General features: G+C 54.7%; 1 protein-coding gene across 15 annotated transcripts in view; it reads right to left on the reverse strand.

Moving 5' to 3' along the window:
* The window catches only part of CLEC16A (C-type lectin domain containing 16A), a 203624-nt gene that overhangs the window by 23416 nt on the left and 163002 nt on the right, over positions 1–17206 (reverse strand). The gene's annotated exons all lie outside the window — the stretch shown is intronic.

A 17206-nucleotide genomic window follows, 5' to 3' on the forward strand; every position in this document is an offset into this window, starting at 1 on the left:
GACAGGGACTTTATCGGCTTCTGTCGCGGCACACCCGCGGGACACAGGCAAGCGGGCAGCTGTGCACACAGCTCTGTCATCCGCGAGGGAGGAGCCTCGAGATCACACGCTTGGCTCTGGGCCCGTAGGTCCCACTCTGGGCACGGGGCACGGGGTGGAGAAAGCGCCCGGGGTCTGGCCACCCCACGCGGACGTGTGAGCACAGGGGAGCCGCTTCATGCTGCAGGCCGGTGTGCGCTCCCGTGTCAAGGGGGTGACAGCAGCACACCTGGCCGAATGCGTTGACACAGGTCACGTGTTCAGGTGGTGCTGGCCGTTCTGATTACTTAACGGACATGCGTCGCACCTAGACCTCGGGTCCAATGAGGCAAGAATTGAGGATTTTCATCTTTGTGTGTCTTTTCTTTTTTCCTTTTTACATAAAAAAATTTTTTTAACGTTTATTTATTTATTTTTTTTGAGAGAGAGAGACAGACGGAGTGTGAGCAGGGGAGAGGCAGAGATAGAGAAGGACACGGAACCTGAAGCAGGCTCCAGGCTCTGAGCTGTCAGCACAGAGCCTGATGCGGAGCTCACGACCTGAGCCAAAGTCGGCCGCTTTGAGCCACCCAAGTGCCCCTCCCGTGTCTGTGTGTCTTTCCTTACCCGCGGGGGGTATGTCTCTTGGCTCTCTAGAGAAAACGGCACGACACAAAGCAAGCTTCTTCCTCCTGTGCTCAGTTGTGACCAAAGATCTTAGGAGTCAATGAAGACAAAGTTCAAGAGATGTATATGCAAACTGTAGATAAGAGGATGGGATTCTTGTTATTTTCATCAGGAGCCTTAGAATCTCATCGGTCACGTTTGGGTTCAAGACATGCGTGACTGTGTTCCGTCTTTGCTTAGGTGGAGCTGAATCCAAGTGTCCTTTTGAAAGATGTGCGCTGGGAAACACTCACGGGAGGAAGGGGAGGCGACAGCCACCTGGGCCTCCAAACGAGTGGCTTTCCCCGGGTCTCTGTTCCTCAGTCCCCATCACATCCCGTGTACGTCCGTGTGTGGGTCCGTGTGTTGGTGCACGCACACGCGTGCTCCCTCCCCAGCTTACAGTCATCTTTTCGTTTCTAAAAGGCAACTGCTTCCAAAAAACGCTTGGAAATGATCTTGGCACTTAAGGGGGCGTGTGTCTTCTCAACAGAAAACTCCGGGCAAGGGGGCTTGCGAGGCCTTGGAGGGGGCTTCTCTGACGGGCCCCACTTGCCCCGCTTTCTCTTTGTGCTTCCCTGCAAATGCTAAGCTAATGTGTTCGACGCTGAAATCACCCTGGCTGTTCTGCATTTGTAGTTTTCACTTATTTTTTTTTTTTTTAGTATTATTAATATTTCATCATAAAAGTATTGATTTCCTTTAACTAAGAGACTTTAAAGTTTGCTGCATCCTTAAGCATGATTTTATTATGTCTTGGGGCCAAATGTTTTTTCCTCCCCCCGCCAAAGGAATGCTTTTTCTTTCACATAATGTGTGTCGAGAAGAAAAAAGGAATTGATTCACAGAATTCTGCATTCTAGGCAACTTTTAAGGAACGTATCTAGTAGGCACACTGGATAGACATCTCCTAAACGTGAGCACGGGGTCTCACTGCTGAGCCTTTTTGTTAGAGGTAAGAGCCCGAGCACAAAATTTGTGCTAACATGAGTCAGCTCTAAGAGGAGCTGAAATGGGGCAATTATGACAGCTCCAGAGATGACCTTGAAGCTTAAGAAAGTCCTCACGGGTACCCCAGGATTCATCGAAGCCCCACTTCTCCCACGGTCTTCCCTCTTCTTTTCAGAAAGCCAACAGCAAACGAGAAGACGTCCCGCGGGAATAGGTTGCTTAGCAGAGGTTTCGTCTCCCTCCCCTGTGGGGCCCCGGTGTCAGAGCCCGGCTGTGGACACAGGCAAAGGGCGCCCGGGTTTCACAGGACCCGTCCAGGAAGCAGGCGGAGGGCACTAACTGGCAAACCAAACGAAGCGCTCTGAAATGTTTAAATATTGAACATCCTCCTTCTCCTTCCTCCACATTCATTATTAAGTGGGACCCACACATCACTGTGCGCCTCGATTTCACTTCTTCCCAAGAATCCGTGACCCAGTGGACAGGGCTCGGGGCGGGCGAGTGGGGGTGGGGCTGAGATTTGGGTTTTTTTTCTTTCATATCCTCGCTGGAAATCCTTTACGGTCAGCTTGTTTTTAGAGCCATGAATTCCTGGAAACGTCTCAGCCTTTCAATGACCCCTGGCGCCCGAACGCAGATGATTAGTGCCCCAAATATTGACAGACCGGACTTTTTTTCCCCTTCCCAACAAGGGAGCAGTGTCAGAGCGAGGCAGCGCGGAAGATGCTGCGGCCACGGGACAAGTGAGGCTGCACCAACGTCACTCGCACAGGCGATCTATTATTTGGGACCCTGTGGCTCCCTCGGCCTCACCTAGGTAGGAACAACGCCCACCGTGCCAATGTCCGAAGTGCCCGGTTTAAAACAAAAAAATCTGTCTACAGCTACCGGATGTCCTTTGCTCAGCTATGAGACACGGGGAGGGAGGCTGGTAGTGACACAAAGCACATCAGATGTCAGCGGTCTGGGCCCGCCGCCAGAAAACTCAAGAGCCGGGCCCGGCGTCACTCCTTGCGAAGAGGAACCTTCGGGACTGGAAAGATAAACCTAAATAAAATCTTTCCAGAAAAGAAGGCAGCACCTTTTCTTGGGAACAAACAAAGGGGGGCCAGGGCGGGCCATCCGTCACGCCCGCGCGGAGAGCGGCCGCCCTCCTTTGGAGCTGCCCGCGGGGTGAGCTGGTTGCAAGCAGTCGCTGTTCTTGGGCTTTTATCTGTTCAAGTGAAATCGTCCCAAATGACCGGCCTACGGCTTCCACTTTCTTTTAAAAGACAGTACTACATCTGAGATCGATGTTTGCCCCTGAAATGCTGGCTAAATTTATCCTTCCCTGCATCCTGCTCTCTGGTCTCTGCACGAAGCTGGCGAGAACAATGCCGGCCCGGCCTTGCTGAGTGAAGCGTCTGTCTTGCAACGCTCGCTCGCAGCTGGGAGCGCTCAAGCACCCAGCCCTGCCTGTCCCTTCGGTCACCACGGACACCAAGCCCCCAGGTCTCCTAAGGGTTCCTCTGCTGCCTCACTCTCTGAAGTCCCCGTGAATCAAGGCCCCGGCTCCCCGAGTTCTTTACCCCAGCTCTCCCAATCTACCCCGAAAAGCCATCGGGTTGGCTGGCTTTCAACGGCTCTAGAGGACCCCCTCCCTGGCCGGCCCCCGCCCCCCTCCCCAAAGCGGCTGAGTGCTCATTATTGGATTGCCTTTCGAAGCAGTGGGACGACGGAGGCTGCCGTGGGCTTCGCGGTCTGAACTAAACCAGAGAACTTACTTCTCTCTCCTGGTCTGGCTTGGCAAGCTGCCCTGTGAGTGAAATGTCACTGATTGATTTAGTGCCTAATGCCCAGAAAGCCCAGTATTTCTGAAATCTTTATTCCCTATATGCGGTTGCAAGAGAACATGCCCTAAACAGACACTTTGAGCTCCGGCTTCTATTTTGCTGTTAACCTGTGGACTCTCTTTTTGGCAGGAGTAAGAGATAAAATAGAAACGAGGCTGGACAGAGGAACGCACGCGGCCAGGCCGCCAGGCAGGCGCATGCGTGCTGGGAGGACGGTTCTGCCTGGAGGCACCAAGCGGGCTGGCCTGTCTGGAGAGCCGCGCTGAGCGCAAGTGTGGGGTACAGGTGTGGGCAGCTGGGCACCCCTCGCCCCACTCCGCTTTCTGGACAGCAACCTGGCAAGGTGTTGTCAGGAGCCTTCAACAGGGGCATTCTCACGGACTCTAAGAAGCGGTTTCCAAAGGAGTGACCAGAAGCGTGGACAAAGATTTCTGTACAAGGGTGGTCATCACAGAGCGAGGCATAGTGCACCAGAAACGACCTAAGTAGCCAGCGTAAACGGCCTGGCTAGGTCAATTTCGGCTAAACTTCAGACCGTCAAGAGTTGAACTGTGTCTCCCCCCAAATCCTCATGCTGAAGCCCTTATTCCTCAGAACGTGGCCTTATTTGGAAACAAGGTCATCCGCAGACAGAAGTAGTTGAGGCGGGGTCTTGAGGGGTGGGCTCTAATGCCTTAGGAAAAGGGACAGCGTGGACACAGAGGTGTGCCGGGGGCAGCTGCGTGGGAAGACGAAGGCACACATCGGGGTGACCCTTGCAGGAGCCAAGGAGCAACGAGACTGCCGGCCAGCAAAACGCCAGACGGGGGACGTGATTCTGCCATGACAGCGATGGTTCTAAGAACAAAACCCCACAACCCAGCAGCTCTGATCCCGGGCTGCACGTGTGCACAGAGAGGTGCATCCGAGGATGCCCATGGCAGCGCTGCCCGGGAGAGTGAAAATCTAGACGTGACCCAACGCCCAAAGACACCCCTGCACCCACACTGCACGGCCAGGGAAAGGAATGAGCGAAATCTGTACCCAATGACACGGAAAGCTTTGTACTCACAGTGGTGTCCGAAAATTAAGTTGCAGAAGGATAATCAGGATTAGAATTATTTTCAGGTTTAAGAAAAAGTGGTGGTGGGGGGGGGGTGAACCCACAGCATAAGACAATTACAGATCCATGACTTCTTATCCTAAATCCCTGAGGCCAGACATGTTTTTATTTATTTAGTTAGTTTTTATTTATTTTGAGAGAAAGAGAGAGAGAGAGAGAGAGAGAGAGAGAGAGAGAGGCAGAGAGACGGAGAGACGGAGAGAGAATCCCATGCAGGCTCTGCCAGCACAGAGCTCCATGCGGGGCTTGAACCCACGAAGCCATGAGATCATGACCTGAGCTGAAAGAGTCAAATGCTTAACCGACTGAGCCACCCAGGCGCCACAGGCCAGATGTGTTTTAAAACTTGGAATCTTTAAGGGTTAAAGGGCCATGTGGCACACACATATACGTTAAGTCACTTAAGTCACACCCTTGGCTGGTCTCAGGCAGCCAAAGCCCCAGATATTGCATTTCTGCAAGAAATAAAACACATATATTCACAATAAATGGCATCTGCGACTCTTATAAATAACTCACAAATAGTTCAAGGCAGATTCCGCCACCAAGTGAGTTAGGAAAAATTTTTTTTTCCCCCCAGTGCTGTTTGGGCTTCAGAATTGCAGAGAAGGTTATGGGCACACGCAGAGAATGCAACGGCACACAGAAGGCTCTGGAAGGAGAGAAGCCAAACCGTGGGATGTCTGGGGAGAGGTGGGAACAGGGAAGAGTATTTAAAGGGGACTTAAGTCCCATTTGTAATGATATGATTTTTTCTTCTTCTTTTTTTTTTTTTTTAATGAAGAATCCACTCATGTATTTCTTGGGTGGCTAAAAATCAGGGAAAAAAGAGGAGAAACAGATGGGAAGAAAGCGGAAATATTTACAATGCTTTTCTCTCGGGCGGCAGGACTGTGGGTTTTTTTTTTTCCCCGTCCCTCTACGGTTTCCATCGATCATCCTCCACGTTCAGACACGAGCGCACACATGAACAGAGCGGGCCTGCGGTGAAGGCAGGACAGCCGACTGGTGACCGGCCCCGCCCCTCTCTGTCATCAGCAGCTCATCCCCAGGGCCTTGGCGGCCTCGCAGGGCAGCTCTGGGACCCGCCGCCACCACCGCCCCCATGTCGCTCCTGCTCCGAGACTCTGCGTGCCTCCATCACCGCGAGACACGGCCCCTCCCCGGGGGGCTGCTCACATCCCGGCCACTTTGATTCATCATCTCACTTACTCTCTCTGTCCTTTATTTTTCTGCCCTCGTTGGCCTTTGATTGCTTTTCGGGAGTTTATCATATTGAACTTTTATCCCCTTCCAGGAAACTCTATTCTTTTTTTTTTCTTCCCTGCCACAATTAATAAATAATCGTGAGAGCACTTCTTTGGACAGAAGCACATCCCAGACGGAACTGCCGGACTGTGTCTTTTGGGCCCCTCTGGGTCTGTGAAGGGCACATCGCCTGTCATGGAGAAGGGGCATTTCAGTCTGTCGCCGCACCGGGGGGGGGGGGGGGCGGGGAGGGTGCTAGCGGGGTTCACATTGCGCACGCGGCTCTTGACCCTCCAAGACTGCTGTGCTCGCCCGGCCATCCTCCAGGGGGAGGCCAGGCAGGACGAGTGCTGGCCGGGAGGGGGGCACTCAGTGCTGGGGTACAGCCAGGGAAACAGAGCGCAGGGCTGTGGAGACAGGTGGGTTCAAATCCCAGCCTGCTGCGGATGGCCTGTGCTGCCTTGAGCCGCCGTTTCCCTGGGTGCAGTAGGAGAAGGCAATCCCCACCTCACGCGTGGCAGACGTGCACAGAGCCACGCTTAGCACAGGCACTGGCGTGTACCAACTGCTTGCCACACCGGAGCCGGCCCCACTAGATGGTAGCACCAGCCACGGCTCTGAACATTTGTCTCCGGACAACCTTCACCCCTTTCTGCCACTAGCCCTAATCATCTCTCAGCCTTTCGGATCCGATTTGTAATAAGCTTTAAAAAAATGTTTATTATTTTTGAGACAGAGAGAGACAGAGCATGAACGGGGCGGGGCAGAGAGAGAGGGAGGCACAGAATCCGAAGCAGGCTCCGGGCTCCGAGTTGTCGGCACAGAGCCCGACGCGGGGCTCAAACCCACGAACCTCGAGATCGTGACCTGAGCCCAAGTCGGACGCTCAGCCGACTGGGCCACCCAGGCGCCCCAAGGGATCATCTTTTTAAAAAGTCCCTGGAGGAGCTGGACAGAGCGGCTGACGTTTCGTCTGCCGGCACCAGGAAGTGACTCCTGAGCAACGAACAGGTGGTGTTCACCTGTTTTCTGTCTCAAACGCGTAACACAAACTGCTGGCCACTTCAGAGGTTTTCGACAAATGCTCGAAGCGGTGATTCTAATACCTACTTTCTTTCCCAGAAGTCTTGCTTCTGAGGTCAGACCACAAACGATAGAGATTTCTGGAAAGGTATGAAATACAAACTTATCTCATAATTTACAGGAAAGGAAAGGGAACAAGAGGCTATTTTACCAGTAAGAGCGGAGTATTTTCTTCAAAGTCAAAAATAAATGGAAAAAAAGGCAAATTTTAGGGAAGAGGGAGGGTGCCAGGTGAGTCTGGATTGCATCAAGGTTTCCAGATTATTCTTGTGTTGTGCGTTCCAATCCGCACCCCCCCCCCCCCCAATATCTGGACCACTTTAAGGAAAATGCTGCATAAACTGGACCATTTTATGATGAAACTAGGATGCAAATGAGATAACCTGGTCTTTAGAGAAAGAGGACAGCTTTGGGACAGCCTGAGTAGTTTAGAACTGTTTTAAAAAATACGACAGCTTTACCAAGCCATACTTCACACACTGGACAATCGACGCATTTTCAAGGTACAATCCACTGATTTTTAGTCTACTCACAGAAATGTGCTATCCCACTACACCGCCCCCTTCTAACTAGTTACGATTATGACTTGTAGCAAGGGGGTTATGAACACATGTACCCCCAGCTCCGCTGAATGAACCTTGCAAAATCCCTCCCACTCACACGGAAAGAGACGTGCTGGGAAGGACCAGGCACCTTCCTGGGAAACAGGGCCAGACTCTGCACCACTCTTATCTGGCCAGGGCGGAAAGTGACAACAGAGGGGAATTGTGTGCCCAAACTGGTGGCAGGCTATCACCCGGACAGCACTGTTTTCATTCCTTGGGGATCTGGGCAGCCTGTGGGCCCAGGCGTCAACAGCTCTCCCGTCTGTGTGGCCTCCTGTCTGGGATGGATTCCTGCCCAGCTCTGCTTCTGCACTTCCTCCCAGGTCAACAACCCTCCCTCGGAGATGCTTTCCTGGACTCTCTGTCCCGGTCGGATCCCTTTGTGGCACAGTATCCTAGCTGTCAGCTGATGCCTTCAGGGCCCTGGCCATGGTTGGCATCTACGGGATCCTCGGGGCCTGGGAGCTCCAAAGGGGACTTGTCTGTGCAGCATACCCCTGGGTCCACAGTGAACAATGTCTAGCACGTAAAGGGGGTATTGAAGATTTGGTGGTTCCATCCATCAATCTCTCTCTCTTCCTCTCCGTACACCCACCCACCATCCCATGCATCCTTCCATGCGTCCATCCACCCACCTGCCCATCCATCCATCTACCCGCACACCCGTCCAGGACTTCCCAAGCACCATCTGTATGGTACCCCATCCCAGTGAAGCTCCAGGAGCTGGGCAATTAGCAGAAAACAAAACACAGTGTCGGCTCTCTTGGAGCTTACAGTTCAATAATGGGCTGGGGAAGGACGGGGTGCGGGGTAGGCAGACAATGAAGAAAGGGAAGACACTGGGAGGAAATGAGTGTTCTGACGAGAACTGAGCGGGACGGGGTACCTGGAGTGCCGGGAGTAGGGCAGGGCTGTGATGTGCACAGGCTGCTCAGGAAGAGCCCGGAGACAGAGAAGTCTGGGGAACAATCCTAAGGCAGTGAGGACAGAGCCACTCAGGTACCTGGGACGACAGTGCTCAGTGCAGGGGATGGAAAGCAGGGCACGCCCGGCCACATCAAGGCTCGGCCAGAGGCTCCTGTGGCCACCCTGGAGTTCGTCAGGGGGACAGTGGAGAGGGGTGAGGTCTAGAGGGTCTAGATTGTGTGGGACCCCGGGGGCCACTGTAAGGAGTTGGTCTTTCGAGTGAAATGGGAGCCAGTGATGGATTTAGGCAGAAGACACACATGATGTGACTTATACCTGAAAAGGATCTCTCTAGCTATGGTGCTGGGAACATACTGAAGAGGCAGAGATTGTGAAGGCCAAGGTCAGGAGTCAGCAAACAACCTCCTGCAGGCCAAATCCCAAATCCGGCAATGGGCCTGTTTTTCTAAGTGAAGTTTCACTGGAAGTGGCCACACCTGCTCATTTACATATCATACAAGGTGCTTTGGCTGCAAAGGCAGTCAGGCTGTGACAAAGACCGCGTGGCCGGCAAAGCCTAAAATATGACTGCCCGGCCCTTTAAGAAAAGTGAGCCAACCCCAGCCTAGGAGATGGGTACAGGGGTGGGAGGGACTGGATCCTGACCACATTTCCGAGGTGAGGTGCACTAACAGGCCGGGTGAGCTTTGGCCCTGGAGTGCATGAGTGCTCTGTGTGAGAACTTGTTTCCAGCGGCTGCTTCTTTCCAGCTAAGTATAGGTCATCAGATCCCATGGGCAGCCCAGCCTGGGGCCGATCCCTGGGAATGACGGTCTTCCCGCTCCCAGGGCTGTGGGAGCCCTGGTCAGTTCGGAGGGCAGCCGTAAACACCCGCGCCCTCCTTCCCCGACTGGGAGCCCATGAGCGGCCCCCGTGGCCTCGCCGATGAAGTCCAAGATGGTCAACCCTGCGCAGGAGGTCATTCCCAGGTGGCCTCATCTCCTGCCCCACACATCTCAGGCTGCTTGCGGGACCCACACACGGACCACGGTTTTCACAGCCCAGAGCCTGCCATCTGCCCAGGATGCCCCGTGTTTAACCTGGCCCATCTGTGAAGACCTCCTTCCAGAACTTTCCTTGCCCTCCAATTCTGGTTGGACCGGTGCCCCTGTGGGGCTCCCACACCATTGCAGTGAGGCTCAGACTGTGTAGCGAGAGCACGATAGGTGTCCTGGAAGTGTGATGAACACCGGCGTCTCCTGAAACCGGGCCCAGGGCACCAGATGTATCTGCTCCCAAACTCTGAAGGCCCGGGCAGCCCTCACTCGCTGCTCTGATGGGAGAGAGGCGGTCTGAACGCAAGCCCTGCTCTCCAGGCCGTCAATCCATCTCTGTGCTACAGGTGACGGAGCTGGTAACAGGTGCATCAGATCTACGCAGAAGGGACCTCGGTCACGGTGGGCCCCATGCCGCACAAGCCAGCGGTAAGAGTGCGGTGAGGATGGGCGGATTAAAGAAACGACCATCAGGCCACGGCATTTCACCCAGGGGTCGCCCAGACTCTCTTGTAAAGCCACCTGAGAGAAATTCAGTGAGATGCCTTCATCTCTCATAGCGTTCTCAAGACCGGAGGGCTTTTAGAACACGTCAGGGAGCCTCACAAAACACCAGGGACCCTCTCCTCACTTTAACTGGGCTGCACCTGGCATGGACACGGGGGCTTTTCAAATGCTCTCAAGGCGATTCTAGAAACGCGTAGCCAGGGCGGGACTCCATGCTGCTAAAAGGCTGTGCTGCTGCCCCTGGGAAACCACGAGGGCGGGTCCCGTGGGCCTCTCCAGCTGAGTGAGGGTGTCCTAGGCGGCTGACTTCCTGACCTCCCAGCTGGACAGGCCCACCTGCCCGCAGAGCAAGGAGCTGCCCCAAAGGCCAGGCCGAGCTGAGCAGGCCCCGCTGCCTCTGGCCACAGCAGAACGAGGCCACTCTCCAACCTGAGGCTGGAGGGACGCCCCCGACGCCGCCCGGTGCGCTGGGCCTCTCTGCTCCTTGGGGAAGGCACTGCTGTGCCTTGTGTGTGATGCAGTCCTGACCAAGGCTCAGGGGGGCGCTTCCTCTAAGCTGGATGGAGCGGGGTCCGGAGCCAAGCTGAGGGGTTTGCTGAAAAAGTGCTGAGCGCCAGGGACAGGACGCACTTGCAAAGTATGGTTTTGGGCTTCCAGCTGTTTGCGAATTAGAGGTCGGGAACTCAGAATTCTCGCCCAATGGGCCTGTTGGCCACGGGATCCTGATCCTTCCGGCAGGCCTCTAAGCCGCATGAGCGATAACACAGGACAGGGAGGAAGAGTAACAACCAGGACGCGGAGAAGAAGGAGCCCGGCAAGGGCACGGGCTGGGGTCAGCCGGAGGTAGGCGGGCGCTGGGGACGCTGACCTGCTGTGCAAGTCCAGGTAACCCCCCCAGGCTGAGGAAACTTTGACTGCAAAGTGAGCGTAAGCCTGCCGCTCCCTAGGCTCGCGAGGCGAGATAACGAACCCACGGAGCAGGCCTGGTACAGAGTTCGAAGCACAAAAGGTGGCCCATCGATGGCAGCAGCAATGGGGAGCCGGGCCCCTGTCACAGTGATGGGAGCCGGGGAGCGCCCTCACTCCGTGCTCAGCTCCCCTGCACACGCCGTCCCCTGCCTGGAACACCTCGTCCCCGCCCATCCAGTTTGCTCCAAGGAATCCTCCCGCCCTCAGCCCCCACCACGCACCCAGGGAAGCCTCCCTGATCCCCGCAGGTTCCCTAGCAGCGGCTAATCATTTACTGGTACAAACGGATGAATAAGGCCTATTCTTTCTACCAGACTGCGAGCTCCGTGTGGCAGGGCCAGGGGTGTCTGGTAGGCTCCTCCTGGCTGTTACCTCAAACCCAAGCCCAGCACCTGCCACACAGCAGACGCTCGGTGCACGCAGGCTGAACAACAGAATACATGAAAAGGTGAACTTCATGGCCTTCCACAGAAGCCCATCTTTGGGGGGCCATGATGGCAACGAGCTGCAGAACTCCCCGCACTCACATCACCGGAGAGCTTAGCGACACGCGGGGCCAGCCCTAGAACCTTCCGGAAGGTCGCCAAACTCTTCCCTGACTAGCAGACCTTAAATCTCCGTTGCAGGGGCCCCTGTGTTCAGCTGGTGCACAAGCGTTTCCCACTGCAGGTCGGCGCCTTGTTATTGTTACTTTGAAGCGTTCTGGCGGAGAGCCAGCCCAGGCTGCGAAAAGCAGGAGAATAAGCTGTTAATGTCTCACACCTACTGGGCAGATGTCAACTGGCCCGGGGAAGCCTAGACAACCACTCAGTGCTGCCAGCCAAGCGGAGGCATCTCGGGCCTGATTTATCAGCGCGCCTCGACAGGCGTGCTCAGAAAACCCTTCTCGGCCCGGGAGCGAAGACGGCTCAGGGACCACGTGTGAAGGGCTGAAGTTGAGAACATGGCCTCCCGGCTTTCAAACGTGGCTGTGCCAAGGCAAGCCTAAGAATTTCTTCAGGTCCCCGGGCCCCGAGGAGGATCCCAGGACGGGGGACTGAGTACGCCGCGGGGCGAGGTGGCCAAGGAGTGGGTTTCGGCAGCACCCCGGACCACTGTGTGACCCGGGGCAAGTGACTTAACCTCTCTGGGCCTCAGATCCCTCACACGTTAAGCAGGGATAGTAACAGGGCCTTCCTCCTCCCCAGGCGGTTATGATCCCCATCGTGGAGACACGTGGCCAGATGCTGGTGACGCAGTGAGCCACAGGAAACGCTCTTCCGTGGTGCCCAAGCCACGCAGACCTTTCCACCTGACGATGGCAAAGCACACTGCGGCCTCTTGGAGGTACGACCCGGACGGTCACCTTGCCTCTCGGGACTCGGCTTCCCCCTTCCCCCTCCCAGTGACCTGTGGAACAGGGACGCCCCATTTGTACGTCTGCCTCCCCCCCACAGGCTGCCGGCTGCACGAGGACGGGAACGGAGCTGCAAGGGGTGCTCGGCGCGCACCGGCTGGGAGATGCGCGGTGGCTCAGGTGGCCCTGGCTTTGGCGGCTCTAGCAGGGCGGGCACCTGGAAGCCCCCTCGACTGGCAGAGCCCCAGAGCACCAGGCAGAACAGCTGTGAGTGACCTGTAGGGGCTGGGCCAGCTGCCCTGCAAGGGGCGAGAGCCCCGGCCAGGAGGCCCAAAGTGCTGGCCTGCACCGCGCCCACCCCACCCCCCGAGGGCACAACGCGGCCAGGCTGCTCTAGCCCTCAGGGCCCCGGCCTCTCCTCTTCGATGTCAGTGACGGTTACTTACTGGGGCATCGTGAGGCACCTCACAGGTGCCCTGGGCCAAGCTCCTGCCCTTGGGAGGCAGGTTCTATCAGGAGCCCCATTTTATAGAAGAAGAAACTGAGGCTCAGGGAGCCTTCCAGAACTTCCTGACAGCAATGGGTCGGTGCCAAAAAAGCTGGGTAGGCTAACTCCAGGGCATGTGGCCCAAACCTCCTCACGGCAAGAACGCCCTGGGAGGGCTGGAGCATGGTTTAAACAGCACGGTGGCATCCACCCTTCTGGCATATAGCAGATGTCCAAATGGTGGTAGCTTTTAAGCTGCTTGAAGCTGTGGGTGTCCCAGCAGGCACGAGGGGCCCCTGTGCCGACCCAGTGGGGACAGAAGTCGCTACGGGGGGCCTTCGGCATCTGCTCTCTGCTAGGGTGGCGTGGAGAGGTCAGAGAGGGCGTAGCGAGCAGGCCATGCCTCCGCTAGGCCCCGGGCACTGTTTCAGGAGAACAGAACGCTGCTCTGAGCTGTGGGACATTTTCCTTGGGCATCGGGCTGGAAATCTGTTGCGTTCTTTTCTTTTAAGCATTTTTCCAGAACGTCCAAGATTTTATAAATGTCAACTATTTCAGAACATTCTCCAGGATACGAAGGGTAAGGGTGGGAGGAGTGTTTGGGGAGGCTCTTTCCATCAACACCGACTCTTCCTGCCACTGGACTGACCCAACGATTTAGGAGGACCTGTTCCACCCAAGAGGCTGGAGTGCATGTGGTACCCAGTACCTCAGGTTCAACTGTCAGCCTGTGAAGTCAGCATACTCAGAAAGCCACAACAAAGGGCCGCTTTATCTCAGAAGCAACAAAGAACCTTCAAGTCAACTTAGCAAGAAAGGAAAGAACACCCAACGAGAGATAACCTTTTTCTCAGGAAGCAGGTAGAAACATTACAAAGAACAGGAGTCTGAAACCAGGCTCAGTCTCTCTGGGACCCTGGAGAAGGGGCTTCTGCGTTGGAGTCTTGCTCGCCCCGGCCGCAGAAGTGGGGTTAGTGACATGACGGTTTTTACACATTTCTCTCTTTATCTCATGTAAAGCAACTAGTCTAGTACCTAGCAAGCACAGAGCAGGCATTCAATAAATGGGACTCTCATCCTGGGGCCTTAAAAAAGTCTGTGAAGCTACAAGTATACCGCACATGGCATGCACCTGAATTTTTACCAAACTTGCAAATATTTTCAGAGGAGTCATCGCAAATCATAGCCCAAACTTAGTATTTCACACAGCTGAAGCGCCTCCTGCCCGAATCATGTGAATTCAAGGACCTGAGTTCATAGCAGGAAGCGATGGAGACAAACTAAAACGATTCACCGGCCCTGTGTCGATGGGCTTTGGGGTATCCTTTGGTGGCCGCTCCGGGGCTTACGGAACGGGCTGTTTAAGTGTGAAGAGATGTCACAAGACAGCTGTTCCCGCCACACCGGGATAATATTGACTTTTGGCCCTCTGGGAATTTGAGCTGTTGAACAAATAATACTCTGTATGTGTTTCTGGAGAAAAGCACATTCATACAAAATGCCATGGCTGGCCAGCCACAAATAAAGGAAGCTGTATTGAGTCATGGGATGCTGGCTACAGAGAGGAAAGAATCGAAGAAAGTCCTAACCTCAGTGGAGAAGCCAGGAGGTCAGAGGAGAACCTACTGGGGGTCCCATCATACCATCATGTCCTGTCTGGGATGACAAGCCAAGAGGTGGGTCAGCGAGCCCTTGGAGGCCCCCCGCTCGCTCCTGGGAGCCGTTCCAATCATCACAGCTCCTGAAGGCCTCCCGGATAGAACACTACCCACAAGCAATGAGGATTTTGCTCGGGCAGAAGTTGGGATCACCAAAATGCCCTCGCGGGCTAAATGAGAGGAGAGGGTTCAGACATAAAGTGAGAGTCCTTGATATTTTGCCTTAAGCTAGCCCTGGGCCTCCCCCTCCCTCCACCCACATGCTTCATTGGTCACCCAAGTCCAGTTAGGGCCACAGCCCTAGATATTTCTGGACTCACTTCACGGTTACTTACTCCAGGGAAATCCTTGTGCAAGGGCGTGCAGAGGCGCTCGTTATTTGTCAAGGGCAAAAAACTGGCCACAACCTAAACATCCATCAATGGGGGACTGGCTAAATAAACTGGTGTGCCCACATGATGGATTGCTCTGCAGGAATAAAAACGAAAGCTGGCACTCTCACAAACTAACAGGGAAGAAAAGCCTAAGACACAGTGTTGAGTGAAAATGGCGTTCGTTGATGTCAAGAAATAAAAGCGCAACGCAGTAGGCCAGCACAAGCATAGCACGGAAACACGCAGAAAGGGATATGGAAGGACGTGCACCAAGCCGAGGAAGGGAGAAGCTCTACAGAAAGACTTTCTCATCCTTCCCAAGGGCAGAGCACCACCTACGGCACAGTTAGGGGGGGCGGGCGGGGTGCCATCGGAAGGGCTGAGAGCATCTCGGGTCTCTCTCCTGCCCACCCCCTTCTCCTCTGCCTTTCCTGACTCCAGTAAAGCAAAAGCCAAGCCCCCTGCCTCCTCGCTCCTTGGCCTTGGCACCTTCAAGGGCTTCCTACTGCTTCCAGGGTAAAATTTCAACTGCTCAGCAGGCAGAAGCCCTCAGGCGCTCTGACCCCACTGGGCTTTCTAGCCTGTCTCCCTGTCACTGCCCCTCATTCGCGAGTGCTCTCTCTCTCTCTCTCTCGAAATAAATAAACTTAAAAAAATTTTTTTTTTAATTAAAAAAAAGGGGCACCTGGGTGGCTCGGTCAGTTGAGCGTCCAACTTTGGCTGAGGTCACGATCTCGCGGCTCGTGAGTTCAAGCCCTGCATCGGGCTCTCTGGTGACAGCTCAGAGCCTGGAGCCTGCTTCAGATTGTGTGTCTCCCTCTTTCCCTGCCTCTCCCTCACTCATGCTCTGTCTCTCTCTCTCTCTCTCTCTCTCTCTCTCTCTCTCTCTCTCCAAAGTAAATAAACACCAAACAATTTTTTTCAAAAAAAATGCCAGCTCTTCCTTCATCTGTCCCCCTTTCCCTTCTCTCCCTGGTGGTCCCCTACCTGGGCCCTAGGGGCTGCCACACTCTGAAGAGGCCACGAAGGAACGGGCAGAGAGGAAAGGGACGTGTGGAGGACCCAGTGACTCCCTCCTCTCTGTGAACACTCAGCACTATGCTGGTGTCCCATGCCAGCCTTCTCCTCTGGTTCCTCTCACCCTTAGGAGGGTCCCCGTGAAGTGACAACTCTCGTTTTAGCCGTCTGCACACTCAGTGATGCCACTCGGTTGGCACCTCATGCTCTTGGGTCCCAAGGCAGGCACCATGACTGGGTCTTGGGAAGTGGTAAAGTGGTTCCCAAACCCAGTTCCAGGGGGGACCCTAGGGTTCCCTAGGCTAGTCAGAGACATTTTGGGGCAAACATCAGACCAATTGGTCTTTAGCTGGGAATTGGTCTTTTTCCAATTCCCAGCTAAAATTAAGGGCCGGGGTCTTCCCTGTTTCTGAGTTTTACCCCACAAAGGAGCCTTTGATCCTCATCATTTGCTATCACGTGTCTGTTAACGAGAACTTGCAGTTGGTAAAACAAATGACTCAGCAGCAAAAAAACAAACATCCAGAGAGGAAAGAGGCTCATCAAGTTTCTTCACATAATTTTATGGATTTTTCCTTCGGACGCAGACACCTGCATCCACAGAATACAGTCATGTTTTCTACTGGTTTCCATGCTCCTGGGTTCCCAGAGCACAGCTGGTTCCCAGGTGTTCTGCCCCTGCATAATCTTCAGGACTGAAGGCATGCGCTCACGGAGTGGGCCAGGCACCCTCCTTCCCGTGCTCAGGTTTCCTGGTCCGCAGAGTGACCGACGGTGCCAGCCTCCCAGGCCCGGTGTGTGGGTCGGCGAGAACTAAGTGATGGCAGTCAGGACCACGGGGGAGCGGGCACGCGCTGGGCTGGGGCGCTGGGGACGGATCTCCGCTCTTCTCTGGCCCTGGCTCTGCCTCCAGGAGCTGTGGGGCCCTGGCACATCACAGCACCGGAATCTTCCTGGCCCTTCTGCAGGAGGCAAATTCTGCCCCCGCGTTTTATCAGCACCTGATGACAAGCCTTTCTAAATGAGCAAATCTGTACAACTGTGCTGTGTCTTTGGGACGTGCAGCACAGGGAGCTGCTGGGTGATTAACTTCGTGCAAACTGATTGAATGCGTAGAGAGGGAACCTATTATTTGGGGTCCCAAGGGTCAACCGTGACTAATAACAATGACAATAAAAAATACCGAGAGCCTAACCTTCACTGCACACCGCACACGCGTGAGGCATCGTTCTGGGCACTTAGGTGAATTAACTCCTTTCATGCTCACGACAGCCTGATGAGGTGGGTCACATTTTCATCCCCGCTTCTTTTCCCCTTTTTAATTGCGGTAACACACACATACCATAAAGTCGACCCTCTTAACTATTTTTTAGTGCAGAGTTCAGTAGTGTT

This window comes from Felis catus, chromosome E3 (genome assembly GCF_018350175.1).
Source record: "Felis catus isolate Fca126 chromosome E3, F.catus_Fca126_mat1.0, whole genome shotgun sequence".
NCBI classification, from domain to species: Eukaryota; Metazoa; Chordata; class Mammalia; order Carnivora; family Felidae; genus Felis; species Felis catus.